At 36.4% G+C, this 14,895-nt stretch overlaps 1 pseudogene; it reads right to left on the bottom strand.

Annotated features, from left to right (window-relative positions):
- Positions 1 to 517: 517 nt before the first annotated feature.
- Positions 518 to 1,459, bottom strand: LOC140522582 (olfactory receptor 9G4-like; annotated as a pseudogene).
- Positions 1,460 to 14,895: the final 13,436 nt, after the last annotated feature.

Raw genomic sequence — 14,895 nt, forward strand, 5'->3', positions numbered from 1 at the left:
TATACAGCCAGAAAGATCTATCTTCATGTGAATACCAGAGCACAGCTATTTTAAGGTGCTCATAGATGCTGGAATATGTGTAAGAGAAGAAAACATCAAGAAGAAGAGTTTCACGAACACTATGTTATATCTAAATTTTATTGCTACTTTAATATATACTTTCTGAATTGAACTGAATTTGAATATTACATTTTGGAATACATCAGGACTTCAGAATTGATTTCAATATTCCACTTTTTAGATAAAGAAACTGAGGCTAATAAAATTATATTACTTGCCCTAGATTATCCAGGGATCTGATGATAATGCAGAGAATGCTCCATTCTCTTGTCTTCTAGTGAATGATTCTTCGCTTGAAACTTTGCTGCCTCTTTACCTTTCGCAACCATTTCCTAAATCAATATAATGAAGTATCACATTTGAATTAATTTCAATAAGAATGCAGTGAGAAAACATATGATTCATTTGTCCTCTACTTTTAGGAAGCTGCTAAAAATATCTTAGCTATGAATTAAAATCATCTTGGCATTTTGATGCTCTGTATTGGTTTCCTGAAGGTTTCCTTCACATCCTTGTTTCTGAAGCTATAGATTAGGGGACTGAGTAAGGGATTCACCACTGTGTAGAAAAGGGCAGCCAACTTGTCCTTCTCTAGGGACTGGGTGGAACTTGGTCTTGAGTAAATGAAGAGTATGGACCCGTAGAAGAGCATGACAGAGATCATGTGGGAGGCACAAGTGGAGAAAGCCTTCTGCCTCCCTGAGGCTGAACGGATCCTAAGGATGGCCAGGAGAATATTGAAGTAGGATATCAGGATGGCTAGTATGCTAGACAAAACTGGAAACCGACCATTCTCAGGAGCACATTCTCATAGACCTCGGTGTCAGTGCAGGACTTCTTTACAAGGGGTAGTACTTCACAGAAGAAGTGGTCAATGACGTTTCCCCCACAAAATTTCAGGCGAAATGTGTTAGCAGTGTGGGCCATGGCATTTCAGAACCCATCTATATAGGATCCAGCAACGAGTCCAACACAGAGAGACCTGGACATGGCAGCTGAATAGAGAAGGAGGTTGCAGACTGCTACATAACGGGCCTTGGGCCATAGCAGCAAGGAGGTAACACAGTGTAAGCCACAGCAGCAGAAAAGAAAAATTGGGCACCACAGCCTGCTAAGGATATACGCTTGTCCTCTGATATACAAGTGGCCAGGATGTTGAGGGTGTACACAGATACATGCCAGAAATCTACGAATGACGGACTCCCAGTGAAAAAATACATTGGGTTATGCAAATGGGAGTCAATCCTGATTAAGATAATTAGAGTCATGTTCCCTGCCAGTGTTACCAAAAAAGAACCAAAAAAGCTCCGAAGTAGACCAATTGCATATGGGGGTCAGCTGAGAAGCCAATTAAGATGAATTCAATCAAGGTGGTCTGATTCCTCACTTCTACAGACATAGTGCTGGCATCCTGAGAGAATCCAAGAAGCATGAAAGAAAGAAGTGGAATTTAATAGTTCCTGTGATTTAGATCTGGAGTCACCCTAGGGGGCAGATAGGGCACACAGAGGATATGGCTTTATACCAGGAGCCACAAACACCTGAGTTCACATTCTGCCTCATATGCTTATCATCTGTGTGACTCTGGGCACTTCACTTACCCTCTGTGTCCTTCAGCTTCCTCATCTGCAAAAAATGTATCATAATACCTCCCATCTCCCAGGATTGTGTCGCTCAGATGAGATAACGTATGTAAAGTGCTCTGTAAAACTTAAAGCACTACATAAATGCTATCGAACCACTATCTAGGTTTTCCCATCATTTCACAGAGGAAGAACCTGGACATCCTAGTCAGATCTTGAAGAGACCTTGAATATAGAACATAGACTATTAGCTCTAGGTTTAGAATATAAAGTGCCTGAATTGAAAAAAGGCTTTAGGGTGTAACACAGAAAGTCAGAGTGATGTATGAACTTGGGGGTCATTTACTCAAGCTTTCTCATTTTGTGCGTCATAGGATAATGGTTGAAGAGCTGGAAAGGCCCTTAAAAGTGTTTTCATTTCTTTCTTTCTTTCTTTTTTTTTTGTAATTTTGAGACTCAAATACAAAATAAGAAAAGAAAAAACAAACAAATACTAAAACAATACAAAATAAGAAAAGCAGGTATCAAGTAGAATGTGAGAGACAATTCACAATATATAGAAATCAGTTTGCATTTGAAGAAAGTCTATATATTAAATAGTACACCTTGTGTTGAAATCTGTCTCTCTTTTCTTTGCTTCCTTGTAAGTTTTCCTTTCTTTTCTGTTTGTGAACTTTTTACTTTCTTTTCTTCCCTCCCTTCCTCAATCCTCCCCCGAAAGACACAATTAAGTGTGAGAATACAGACACACACACACACTTATGTACTCACACAGATCTACATATCTATACATGTACATATATGTGTGTATGTCTATAAGTATAGTACGAATGAATTCATGCATATATTTTCGTATATTTTTGTACATATGCATATATACACATGCACACACACACATGCACTCAGAGATATATACACGGGTATATATCCATCCATCCATCCATGTACTTACACACATGTGCTTCATATGTATATACATATATATTATATATATATACAAACACACATACATACATATTATGTAAGACCATATTATATTTATTTATCATCTAATTTTCTGAGGGTAGATAATGTCTACCTTCATAATTCCAAGTCTTTTCACATGTTTCCAAGTCTACCAAATCATCATTTCCTACATGACAGCATTATTCCCACCTTATGTTGTTTAAAATACTCCAAAATAACGTTGATAAATGTGGCCAAAACATATCATAGTTTCTCTGTTTTTCTCTTTTGATTAAATCTATTTTAACCTTAACTTCATCCAAGATAATGATTACCACCCTGCTCCTTTTTCCCCAACAAATTCTATTTTTATTTTGTATGTGTGCATACCTCTTATTTTATGTTTGTGCATACCTCTTATTTTCTATCCTTCCTGACTTCTCTACTTTTATCCACTACCTTGCCCTCCCATTACTTAACATAACCTCCAGAGATCCCTCCTTATACTCTCATTTCCATTCATCTAAACAGCCTTCTATATTATCTTTTAACCTCTTCCCTTATCTTCCTCTCTAAAAATCCGTCACTTATCCTTACTCCTCCCTATGCAGATAGTTTTATTTTTTTTCTGAATTTAGAAGACTTTTGTACTCATGTATAAATGTGTGTGTGTGTGTGTATGTGTGTGTGTATGCATTGTTCCCTCTTAAACCCATTCTCAATGAAAGTCAATTTCCAGAACTACCAACCTTTCTTCTCTACTTACTCCTCTGTGTTGGTTGTTTCTCTCACACCTCATTCGTATAAGTACTCATTTTATCTGTTCCTAAATATTTTACTTTTTTAAATCATACCATACTCAGATCTACCCCATTTTTCCTCTTCTTGATCTGTTCTACAGATAAGTTGTTTTTCCTATAAGGTACTTCACACCGTCTTCTGTGTTTTATTCTTTATATATTGTTTTATTTTTTTTTCGTGATCTGTTATTCACTGGCTTCTCCTTATCCAATTCTGATTTTCAAGAAGTCATTGATTCCTTATGATTCTGAATATCTTTTTTTTAAACTCTCCTCAACCTCTCTCATTTGAGTTTTAAATTCTTTGTAAGGGATATCTGCATTTATAACTCCTATTTCATAGATGAGATAACTAAAGCCCAGAAAACTGAAGTGACTGTTTCTGGTCATAGAGGTTAGTACCAATAAGTATCAAGGATGAGGTATGATGTCAAATTCTGTGAATTGGGAGTATGTCTGTTCCAGTCGGGCATACTGAATTTACTGAAGATATAGTGAGGTGGAATGGCTACCTTAATATCAGTCAATCAGTCAATTAATCAATAAATTAATCAACAAGCATTTTCAATTGCTTATTACATGTCAGATGCTGTCCTAGGTGCTACGCTACAGAGTACAAGCAAAATTAAAACAAATTTATTATCTGCCCTAAATTGCTTACATTAATAATGGAAGAAAGAGCAAATAGAAAACTTTATCCACATAAAATTAATACATAATGGATGAAAAGTAGTATGAGAAGATCTTTTTTTTTGTGTTTGTCCTTAGTTTTCGAATAAGACCATGACGTCAGAGAAATTATAACATGACTTGCACTTGATTTTGTTTTGAGTAAGGGAGGGCTGTGTAAGGTCACCAGCCTCACTATCTCCTCCAGAGCCATTTGGATCTAGTGACAAGATATTCATCTGGATGACTGGAGATGGCTCAGGATGCAGTGGGATACCTTGGTCTTTTTTAGCTAAGCCCTATTCAGGTACTCATTTAGATTGAGGTGATGCTCATACAGTGAATAAGCCTCTTTAATAAATAATCAGGGAATGGTACAATGAATGAGCAAAAGGAAAAAAAATAAATCAAGCTGGGAGGGAAGGAGCAACAGTTAATACTGATAATCACTCTTAAGCCAGGAAGGTCCAGAAAAACAGACATTTAAGTGGAGTTTGAGAAGGGACCTATTGATGCACAATCTATGGGCTTCAGAATGAGCTGGGATTAAGGTTTTGGGAAAGACAAGAGAAAGAGAGAGAGAGAGAGAGAGAGAGAGAGAGAGAGAGAGAGAGAGAGAGAGAGAGAGAGAGGTAAAGAAAGAAATTCAGCTAGCAAACCCCAAGTTAATTGGGCATCCTCTGATCACCTAAATTTATCTTTCTTTGAAGAGGAGAAAGAAGGGGGGACAGAAGGGAGAGGATAAGCTGAGTTACCCAGCTAGCCAGGTACCCATTCGGGCAGCTCATTCTACTCGGAGGTTTGTGTTCGTCCTTCATTTTCAAAGATAACATCAGAGAAATGATGATATGACTTGCACTTGACTTTGTTTTGAGTGAGGGAGGGCTGTGCAAGGACCCCAGTCTCACTTTCTTCTCCTGAGTCATCTGGATTCACTAACCAGCAGCCTTAGAAAAGTCAGTGGTAATTGAAGGGACTGAGAAAGGCAATGCAGGAGGGAGTATTTGAACTAAGTCTTAAAGGAAGCTTTTTTTTTTCTTGAGAGCTGGAAGACAGTTGGGAAAATATATTGCAGAAATGGAGGACCAAGAATGCAAAAACATAAAGGAGGAAAGAGAGCAACATTTATCATATACGAGGAGTACCAAGTTGGCTGATATGGTTAGACTTTAGATTATGGGGGATCAATTTGTTAAGAGGCTGGAAACATAATACCATGTTTCGAAATGCTTTAAAAATTCTTGTATAAAATTTTAAATTTGATCCAAGAAGCAATAAAGAGTCTTTCCGATTTGTTGAGTAAGGTATAGACATAATCAGACCTGGCCTTTAGCACAATCGCTTTGGCAACAGTGTGCAAGATGGATCTGAGGGGGTGGAAATTGAGAGATAAGAAGAAGGATGACAAGTGAGGTAACGGTTGTAGTAGTTCTGGTGAAAAATGCAAAGGACTTGAACTAGAGTGATCTGTGTATGGAGTGAAGGTGAATGTGAAAAATGTTGTGAAGGTAACAATAATTTTCTTTGGCAGCTAATGGCGATGTGGAATAAGTATTTAATGAGGAACTAAGGATGACACCAACCGATATTGTGAAACTGGATAACTGAGAGAAAGGTAGTGTCTTTTGTGGTAACAGTGAAATTCAGAAGTGGGGAGGCTTTGGAGGTAAAGATAAGCAATTCTGTTTGGGTGTGCTCAGTTTGGGGATGCCTATAAGAAATTCAGCTTGAAATGCCAAGTAATTGGAAAGTGGCAATATGAAATTTGAGTTCAGGAAGGAGAGGGAGGTTAGAAAAAGAGATATTTGAGTAATCTGTTGTAAAATGGAAATTCTCATGTATACCATTTGAAGATGGGTACTGCATATTTTTTTTAATTTGTAGTTCCAGTAGGAAACAAGGTGCCCTGGATTATCCAAATATTAAAACCTACAGGAGAAATTTTAGGGCCCTTTCATAATCTATATCCTCAGGCCATCATTAATAAAGTATGTTTTCTTCAACAAGCACAATGAAAATGGTTGTGCAATTGTTTCTTAGAGCATTCAAGTTGAGAGGACCCTGAGATTCTAGGTATTCAGAGATATTTGACAATAAATGTCATTCAACGAACACCTTTGATTTTACAAAGACTAGAATGTACATGTGACTTTCTCATGGTCATGCAGTTATTTAATGGCAGAGTCAGGATTAGAAAACAGCTTTCTGCTTTCCTGATCCAGTGATTTTCAGTACTAAAATACAAGTTAAAAAAAATAGAGAAAGGCCTTCCTTGAAGCATTAAAGTAATGAATTACTAAATAAAAATAAAACTGTAATCACTGCTTTAGTAAATTATTGCATTCAAAAACTTCCTATCCTTCTCTAGAACATTACTTCATGTGTCAAATGACATGATTAGACAAATCATGTCTAAGTCTTATGATGTTATGATGCATAATGAGGAAAAGATTCACATGCTGGGAGGTGTAGACTCTGGCACTTTGAATATACGCTATAGGTCAGCTTGGTCACAGAATGACTGGGCATCTCTCAAGTATTCATCCCCTCCCAAATGAGGAGTAAACCTTCAGACCTAATGTTGTTGTTCTCATAAGCTTTTCTCCTGAATTCTGAGGGAATATACATAACTACTTCAGTGACGAGAAAGAAGAGGGAATGCCAAACTCTCAATAAATGATGAGATGAGAGAACACTTACAGAACCACATAAGGATGTCCAGTTTGGTTTTCTTAATAGTGTAGAATCCTGACAAAGTAAAAACTAAAGACTTCAAAGGAAATTGCATCTAAAGGAAGAAAGGAGACACAAAGGTATGTGTAATGAGTGAAGGCACGTTGTTAATTTCAGTAGTATGTTAAGAAAAAAAAAACATGGTGGGAAATTTGTTCACATGTCCTGAATCTAAAGACAACGAAGTATGTGGTGGAAATGACACTAGACTTTAAGCCACAATGAACTTAGATCAAATCCTACCCAACTCATTTGATTGCAACACTAGATCATGCATTTTACTCCTTTGAACCTTCATCTAGTCACTTGATAAATGGGAATAACTACACCAATATTACTATAAATAAAAAAATTGATATTAAATTATTAAAATAATTATAAATAACAATTAAAGGTTCAGAAAGCACTTTTCTTCACAATCTTGTCAAAACAGGTAGGACTAAAATTATTATTCCAATTTTAAAAAAGGAGAAGCTTAAAATGTTAGTTGCCATCATCCTGTAATACAGGAGCAATTTATTATTGTTGAAATGCAGCTTGTATAATAAAAAGAGCGCTTGATGTGAAAGGATGAGACATGGTTAAAAATCCTGATTCTGCTACCACCAAAATGAGTTGGGATATGTTCTTTAGCCTCTTTGGCACTCATTCTTTAACTGTAAAATGAGGTGGTTAGTTCCTTTGCTTTAATAAATTGCTCATCTTCTTATAGTGTGAACCTGATTCTGAATTTACTACTCATATAATTTGGAGAAAGTTCTTTCCTAATCTCTCTGACATTCAGTTTCTTCATCTCCAAAGTAAAGAGTAAGACAATCTTACCTCAAGTTAGTCTTTCCTGCTCTGAAATTTTGATAAATTAGACACTGCTCATTGGGTGCCCATATACTAGGAATCAGGCAGGGGACAACTTGTGGGACAAGACAGGCTGTTTCTTGCTCTTCGGCTCTGACATACCTTCTGCTGGACCCAAATATATCTCCTATTGCTTCCTTGGGGACCTCTTCTACATAGTCTCTCCGAAATCTACAATTCATTCTCCAAAGAATCAATTAGAGTTGTTCCAGAGTTTGGGGAGGACACGTTAATTGGGAACTAAGAAAATATGTCATAGTTTCCTCAAAGTAGGCTTTTCCTTTGTGAATATTCTTGTTTATCTTAATGTTGAGAAGAAGGTTTTCCCCGAAGTTACTTTTGGATTTCCATTATTTGATTCAGTGGCAAGTTCCCCATGGTATAGTGGATGAGGGAGAGGCAGGAGAAGTCCTGAATTTGATGACAAGTGACCTAAGCTCGAATCGTAAGCCTAGAGTCTCTAAAAACTAGCTATGTGATCTTGGACAAAGAATTTAACCATTTATATCCTGTTTCCTCATGTGTAAGTTGATGAGATTGAACTAGCTGACCTGGCAGTCCCATAGTTTAGGAAATTATAAGAGCAACATCTGAATTCTTTTCCTTTTTACATTAAAAGACCTTTTTTCAGGCTGGTACACACATAATTCGGTCAATGCCATTTATTTGGTACACATGCCTTTCTAAGGAACCTTTCTAAAGCTAACTTTCATTATGGTCATTCTGGAGTCTAGTCAAACCAGATAATTAATTTGGTACCATTTTGTATATTTTCTGGACACTTTTCTGATTTATGTCAATTTTAATTATGTTTTCTTTTTCTGTATTACACACCCACTGCTCCCTACCCTCTTTAATCTTACCCTTCTACTTCCTCTCTATGTCTGTCAAAACTGTATGTATCTATCAAGGATTGACTCATGTTCTTCATCCAGGAAGGCTTTATTGTTGTCCTTAACTTGAAATTAAGGACATTGCTTTGGCTTCTCTTCTGCCTCTTAGCATGTTCTGTCTTGTATTCAGAGGTTCACATCATTTTGATTCATACCTTCTTCGATTTCTAATCTATCCTTTTTGCTCTCATGGTAGTTTTACTCTCCCCCTCCCTTTAAAATAGTACTGAAGTTATTCTGATGCTGTGAAAGAATGCAAGAGTCATAAGATCGTGGGTTTAGAACTATAACGGACCTTTGAGATCACCAAGTCCAACCCCCGCATTTTTTTAAGGAAACTGAGGCACTGCTAGATGAGGGACTTGCTCAGAGTTGATATCATCAGTTTTGAATCCCTATTCAAGCATTAATTTTATGGCCTTTGGAAATTTACTTAATCTCTCAGTATCTATTTTTAATCCATAAAATGGAAATGATATTTTCATGTCCTGCTACAGAAGGTTGTTTTTGTATAATGAAAATGTTGTAAAAAGTTCAAAGTATGTGTTTTCAATTTTCTACAATCACTTCAATATGTCTTAGATTTTCCTCCTCCTTCCTCCCTTCCCCCTTCCCTCTCTCCCTGAGATCGCATGCAATCTTACATAGGTTCTGCACATTCATTCTTATTAAATACATTTTCACCTTAGTCATCTTGGTAAGAAGAATGAAAATGAATGGGAGAAACCATGAAAAAAAAGATAACACAAGAGAAAATGGTCTGCTTCATTCTGTGATCCAATTCCATAGTTCTTTCTCTGGATGTCGAAGGCGTTTTGCCTCAAGACTCCACTGGGAAATTTTTAGGTCTTTGCATTGCAAAAGTGAAAATAAATTAATTAAAATAAATATATAAATAAAAAAAAAGAAAATGTACCAGTATGATTGATGGGTATTAAAATGAAATAGTGTACACTGAAAAGACCTCCAAAAGTTCAAAATATAAAATGTATGCGAGATATTATTACTGCTACATTGTAGTTCTAAAATTATGTATTGGAGGAAAATATTTTCATATTTTCAAATAAAAAAAATAAACTAGTGTGAGGTAACTGTCCAGTTTTCCTGAGGTTAGGTATGGTGACATTCTGTGTTTTTGTCATCTGAATATTTGTGTGCCAATGTTTTGAGAGACCTCAGTTGATACACCATTGATCTTCCATTATCATTATTATTGCAACAATTTTTGAAGACTTTTTACACCATAGACTGGATGCAATCATCACCTATTTAGGGGCTACCCACATGAATGAACTCTCAGGTCACTGAATCCTCATTGTTTTTATGAATTCTCCTTGTGAAAGTCTTGGTATCCAATGACAAGCATCCTGAGGCTGACATACAACAAATGAACTGCAATGTACCTTTTTCCCTTTTGCACATTATTACCCTCCCTGATGGTGGTGGTCCTGTTCTGTGGGACGGGCATCTTCATATACATGCGTCCTGAGTCCAAGTTCTCCCAGTCTGGTGTGAAAATCGTTGCTGTTTTCTACAATGTTATCACACTAGTGCTCAACTCTCTGATCTATAGCTTAAGGAACCAGGATGTGAATGGGGCCTTCAGAAAAGCCATCAACAAACATAACCTGGAGTAGTGCATAGAGATAGGATACAAACTCAAAAGACCTTGGCCCAGACACTCATTGTGGACCTTTGTTAGATTATTTCATCTCTCATTAGTGTTATCCTGCCTTTGGAGTGGTAATCTAAGGGGAAAATTTAGGACTTTCCATTCCTTTCTAATTAGTAGACATTAAATTCTCGTCCTGCAAAGGATCTACAGTATGAAACTGCACTGAGCTCAAGCATTAGTTTTGATTAAATACTGTATATCTTTTAAAGATGTGCAATTCAAAACAACATTGTGAAGTGGGGAATGCAGATTTTAGTTAAAAGCAGACTGAAATATTTAGATTTTGAGTGATTTGTCCGGAACTCCAAAGTGAGTGAAGGGCACAGGCAGGTGTTCTTATACATGAAGTGTCCTAGTTTCAAGGAAACATTATTCCCAGGGTCACACAGCCAGAAAATGTCAGCATTAACTCAGGCCTCCTGTTGCTTAGTCCAGCACATTTTCCACTATTGGAAAGGAGATTCTTTTATCATTTAATTCCCAGTGAATTTCGCTTGGAACATAAAAAATTACCATGGTATAATGTCAAGGTACCCTATGGTAAGAACCAGGAAATTTGAGTTTGATATCTGTCCCTGAAACTTACTTATTGTTTGACCCAGTAAATAATTTCACTATTCTGGGCCTCAGTTTCTCCATTTTCAGAATGAGGATCACAATGCTTCATTATCTGTTCACAGCTATGTCGTGAGAAAAGCTTTGTAGACATCAAGCCAAAATATAAATATACATGTGAACTTATTTTGTTTTAAATATGGATAAAAGTTTCCTTGAGAGCAGGAATTATTTTCTTCATATCTTTGTAGCCCTAGCATCTTTGAAAGGGCCATGTACGCAGTAGTTGCTCAATAAATATTCACTGAAACAAACTATTTGCTGTATATTTTAAAAATATTCCCAATCATATGTAGAGTGTAAAGGATGGCTTCCAATTCTCTTTCCATCTCTTCCAATCCAGAGATTCTATTCTGTGTCACTGTTTCCCCTAATAAACAATGATGTTGAACTAGAGTATAAATTTCAGAATATAAATTTTCTTCTGGCTCTGAACCCATTTGATGTTGTAAAAAGAGTTTATGTGAGGCGTGTGTTCGTTGTATGAGTCTATGATCATAGATATAGAGCTGAGCAAGAAAGAACTTACTCATTATCTTGCCCAGTCCTCCATTACAGAAAGACTGGGGATAATGCTCTCCAGGTCGTCATGCTTCTCTAGAATAAGATGGTGGAGCTATCTACTTGTTAACGAGCAAATAATTGATCTGCATGGTGATACAACCATGCCTCCTTGACCTCAAAACAATTGGATGTACATGAAAAATATAGTCAACCAAGCAGTTGCTGAGCCTGATCAATTCAAAATTTCAAGTTGACTTTCTTCCCAGAAGTGACTTAAAATTTTATCTACAGGAAGCCAAGCAGCAATTCAAACCAGGATATTTAAGGAAAAAGCCAACTAAGCCAGATTTGAGTTGCTGAGCACACAAAAGCATCAAAGTTTTATTTGTTTATTTTTGCAGTCACCATCTAGCCTTGATTCACATTCTGGAAGGGAAAGAACTCTAGAATACATAGGGAAACAGGAGACCTTAGATTTACATTTACCAGTTATGTGGCCTTTTACAAGTCACTTTCCTTCTCTTTGTGGCAGTTTCCTTATGAATAATGTGAGGCCTTGTATTAAATAATCTCTAAGGTCTTTATCAGACCTACCTATTCTGATTTTTGTTGTAATCTTCCTCTTGCAACTGACATCATATTTTCTGTGATACTCACACATTTTGGCGTTCTATGTTTGAAAGTCTCTCCCAGTTCTAACATTTTAAGGGTCTAACAAGAAAATCACTTTTGTCATTTGCTTTTGAAAATCATTCTAGAACATATAACTCAATTAGTTTAGTCTAATGAATTTCCATTGATGGCTGAACATCTTGGTTAATTTCAAGACTATCTTTTTAAACATCACTGTTAGGTAGCAATTGTCTAGTTGGCAAGGTATTGAAATGGAGTTGGAAAGACAAGGGTTCAAATCCCACCTCTGACACTTGGTGTGTGGCAATGGATACATCTGAGCCTCAGTATCCTTTCCTTTAAAATGAGGACAAGGATACCTGTAGTACCTGCCTCATCAAGTTGTGAAGTCCAAGTGAAAAAAATACAAATATACATACTTATATATACACACATATACACACATATGTATACACACACACACATACATAAGTACATACATATATACATACACGTAATATTCAAATCAGTTTGGACTTTTAATGTGCCATAGACATAACTGCCATCATTATTAAGTCTTTCAGTGTTGTCGAAATAATTGTAAGTCATTGAGCCTTACACCAAGAATGTAACAGCAATCAACTTTGTAACCTTCAATCTCTGATAGCAGCTGCTTTTCTGGTCATTTGACTCTTTCTCCTTAAAGTGTGAGAAAACTGAGGGCCCCAGGGAGCTCTGGAAAATCCACCTTGACCAGTTGGGATTTGATGCCTATAGACAGAGCCAGAAGTAATGATAGTCTTGGCCCCGTGTGGGATCATTCCAAGGTTTGTTCGTGTGACAAATGTTTCTTTGCCTTAAGACTTAAACCCAACCATAGGAATAAGAGAAATATTTAGTTTTGAAACAAAATCCAGATAGGTTCTGAAGACTTTGATGTGCCTGGTCCTTAAATCTTTATGAGCTTAAAAGTTCAGTTCTCTCTTACCAACGAAAAGGAAATATGGTAGAATTTGACACCTCAAACCAGGGTTTCTGGCTTCATTGACCTAGAAAATCTCTGCTAAATATGAACTATTTGACCTTGGGGTAAGTTCACAAGTGAATCACAGTTTCCTCATCTATAAAATAAAAGGATTGAGAGTTGAACTAAATGTCTTCTAAATTATCTTTCAACTCTAAATGGTATGCTTTCGTAATTCTGTGATAATTCCCGTATTTCCTTGAAGATTAAACCTAGACAAAAGGAAGAATTTGTCTGAGGTCATATAATGTATTAGTGGCAAAGACAGATCAATAAGCTCAGTCTTTTCTTTGAACTTTTAGACCTCAGTTCTTTTTCCTAACTGCTAACTGAGGCCTTAATTCTCATTACCATTGGAGAAATTCTTTGATACTACAATAAATGATCCACCTTAACCTCTAATAGAACATAACATATAACATTTTACGCCAATGCTAAGGAAAATAATAACGACATTGAAATTAATAATGAGGTGTAAATGATTCCTCAGAAAAATTTTCCTGATAGCAGATTAAAGAAGGACTTAATTGGCAATTGAAGAGGAACAGGAGAGAATATAATATGCCAGCAGAAGGAGGAAATGAAAGGCAAACTGGGTTATGAAAATAAATTTAATTTCCTTCTCAATGCAACCTTAGATATCCATAGATGTACACACTAAAGAATTATCCGTCTGTCATGAGATTTTCTTCACATCGTACACACTTTTCAGGGAAAAAAAAAACATCAATAATCATTAGCATAACTTCATGATCACCACTGGGTATCTGATATCTTGTTATCAATCTGATTTCTAGACATTTATATTAAGACTCTGTTAAAAATGGGGTTACCATGATTTTGGGGGCCAAAGTATTTCTTGAGAACAGGGAGAGTAATAATAGGATTTATTCCTACATTTTGGACACCCTTGATTCTTGTGCTTTAGGAACCTATTAAATCATTGTCACAAAACTTTTTTGAATTTTTTTTTTTTTTTTTGCTTTTTGGTGACATGCACGTATCTGGTCATGTATGTTCCTTCTCAAGATGTTTCTACATGTCTCTATAGCTTCCGGAAATAATAACAAACTCTTCCCACTAGTTTTATAAAATCCTTCACAACTTAGATTGGTTGAGGAAACCAGTGGGGTGTGAAGCCTAGAGAGTAGGAAATACAAAGCACAAGCATTAAAACAAGCAATATCTATATAAGTCAAAGTTGTTGAACTCAAAGAAAAGGTACCAAAAGAAAATATAAGGATTGTAGGTTCCCAGAAACGCATAACTACTAAGATGATGATGACATTGACAAATAATAGTACGAATACTATTGAAGACTATCATTCAGGATAACAAAACAAAATTGCCCAGAACTTCAGAATATAGCAAACAAAGAAGGATCAGTAAAAGCAATTTATATATTGCCCCAAGAAAACGAAAATCATTTCCAAGAAACCCCAAGGATAAGTTCAACAATTTTGAACAACAAACTCTGTCAACAGACAGTAAAGAGGCCTTCAAATATTAAAAGAAAAGTGAAATTATTCTTTAGTTACTTGGAAGCATGTGTGTGTATTCTTCCTTCGTTGTTGAAGAAGACCATGCCATCAGAGAAATAATGACATGATTTGCACCTGACTTTGTTTTGAATGAGGGAGGACTGCGCAGGTCACCACCCTCACTTCTCCTCCAGAGCCATCTGAATCCAGCCACCAGATATTCATCAGGATGACTGGAGATGACCCAGGATGAAGCAATTAGGGTTAAGTGACTTGCTCAAGGTCACACAGCTAGTATGTGTCAAGTGTCTGAGGTAAGATTTGAACTTAGGTCCTCCGGACCTCTGCATTGGTTCTCTATCCACTGTACCACCTAGCTGCCCCTCTTGGAAACATAGAAGAGGATAGACTAGTATATTTAAAAAAAAAAAAAACATTTGTTCAAA

Source organism: Notamacropus eugenii, chromosome 2, assembly GCF_028372415.1.
Source record: "Notamacropus eugenii isolate mMacEug1 chromosome 2, mMacEug1.pri_v2, whole genome shotgun sequence".
Lineage (NCBI taxonomy): Eukaryota > Metazoa > Chordata > Mammalia > Diprotodontia > Macropodidae > Notamacropus > Notamacropus eugenii.